Source organism: Palaemon carinicauda, chromosome 34 (genome assembly GCF_036898095.1).
Source record: "Palaemon carinicauda isolate YSFRI2023 chromosome 34, ASM3689809v2, whole genome shotgun sequence".
Lineage (NCBI taxonomy): Eukaryota > Metazoa > Arthropoda > Malacostraca > Decapoda > Palaemonidae > Palaemon > Palaemon carinicauda.
The window spans coordinates 2,887,659-2,890,158 of NC_090758.1; positions in this window are offsets into that span (position 1 = coordinate 2,887,659).

The following is a 2,500-nucleotide window of genomic DNA, read 5'->3' on the forward strand; positions in this document are numbered from 1 at the left end:
AGATAGTGGTTGCAAATGACAAGAAATCAGATGAAGCCCAGGTAATATCTGGTGTGCCCCAAGGTATGGTATTAGCTGCACTGCTATTTGTTATTATGATCTCAGACATAGACTGTGATGTTGAAAACTCCGTAGTGAGAAGTTTCGCCGATGACACAAGAATAAGTAGAGAAATTACTTGTGATGAAGATAGGAACTCACTACAAAGAGATCTAAACAAAATATATGAATGGGCGGAGATAAATAGGATGGTATTTAACTCCGATAAACTCGAATCAATAAATTATGGAAACAGAGAAGGAATGGTGCATGCATACAAGGGACCTAATAATGAGACAATCACAAACAAGGAAGCAATTAAAGACCTTGGTGTAATTTTAGATAGGAATATGTTATGCAACGACCAAATAGCAACACTGTTGGCTAAATGTAAAGCAAAAATGGGAATGTTATTCAGACACTTTAAAACAAGAAAAGCTGAACACATGATTATGCTTTACAAAACTTATGTGTGTAGTACACTCGAGTACTGCAATGTGATATGGTACCCACACTACCAAAAGGATATTGCGCTAATAGAAAGTGTACAAAGGTCCTATACTGCTAGAATAGAAGAAGTTAAGGACCTTGACTACTGGGAAAGACTGCAATTTTTAAAACTATACAGTCTTGAAAGGAGAAGAGAACGCTACATGATAATACAAGCATGGAAGCAAATAGAAGGAATTGCTGAAAACATCATGGAGCTTAAAATATCAGAAAGAGCAAGCCGAGGTAGATTAATAGTGCCAAAAAGCATTCCAGGTAAACTGAGAAAGGCGCACAAGACATTAATCCACTACGCACCAGCATCGATAATGCAGCGACTATTTAATGTGCTGCCAGCTCATCTTAGAAACATATCAGGAGTGAGCGTAGATGTGTTTAAGAATAAGCTCGATAAATACCTAAGGTGCATCCCAGACCATCCAAGACTGGAAGATGCAAAATACACCGGAAGATGCATTAGCAACTCTCTGGTGGATATACGAGGTGCCTCACACTGAGGGACCTGGGGGAAGCCAAACAAAAAATAAGGCAATAAGGTAAGGCTCGCTCTCTCTCTCTCTCTCCATAAAATCTGTCATGCAAACTTTCCTGAGATTACACCCAAAAATTTACATGGAAGATGTCACATCTCTCTCTCTCTCTCTCTCTCTCTCTCTCTCTCTCTCTCTCATTATTTCTTTAGCTATACTCTTCCTCTTTTTCATTCTCCTATTTGTCTTTCAATATGACATTATCCTTCAAATATATGAAGGTCAATGCCCTCTCTCTCTCTCTCTCTCTCTCTCTCTCACTCTCTCTCTCTCTCTCTCTCTCTCTCTCGATAAAATCAGTCATGCAAACTTACATGAAATTACGCCAAAAAATTTACCGGGAAGAAGTCACCTCTCTCTCTCTCTCTCTCTCTCTCTCTCTCTCTCTCTCTCTCTTTTCCAGGATTCACCGAGTCATTACTCTATCAACCATTTTTATGAAATGTAAAGGGAAATTTGTGATGGGTTTAGTGACTAGCCTCGTTAACTGGAGTGGACAAAAGAGAGAGAGAGAGAGAGAGAGAGAGAGAGAGAGAGAGAGAGAGAGAGAGAGAGATATGATACTTACATATTTGACAAGGGATATGATTCAGTGTTTGTGGGAAATGGAAAAGTATTATGCACTAAAGAGAAAATATATATAAATGAGAGAGAGAGAGAGAGAGAGAGAGAGAGAGAGAGAGAGAGAGAGAATACTCACATATTTGACAAGGAATATAAAACCATTGTTAGGGAGCGATTAAAAATCATTATGCACTTGGGAAAGAATAAAATTAATTGTAAAATAGAGAGAGAGAGAGAGAGAGAGAGAGAGAGAGAGAGAGAGAGAGAGAGAGATAATGTATGAGTAGGTCACTTAAGTAATTGTATGTTTAACAACAATCATGGTCTTTCTTCAGTGTTCCGAAAAGCATATGTCATAAATTATTTGTATGAACCTGATTTTTCTTTTACGATGTCCATTGTATTTTTAATAATTCCCTCCTTAAGTACATTGCCTATAACGTCATTTAGAGGTGTGACGTCATTCTTTTTATAATTATTGAATTTTATTAATTATCATTTAATTTACATTCCAATCATCAAAGCTAATTGAAAACCAAAATGCAATAATCACCAAGCCACAAATAGCATATAATATTAATAGAATTATTTGAGAATAGAAATATCGTCATAAACTTCAGGGTCCCCAATAGGCAGTTAATCGGTGGAATTGATTGAGTGTAAATGATCTGGCATTACAAAGACTAGGGTCACTAACATGGTGGTTGTATAAAGAGGCTTTTTTGTTATGAGCGACAAAAGCCATTCTACTTCACGAGGCTTCAACCATCAAGATTAATGGACCTGTAATGGATTTAGGGGGATTATGGGGAGGGAGGACCCCCCGGTTCAAGGGTTGTCGGTGGGGGGGGGGGTTA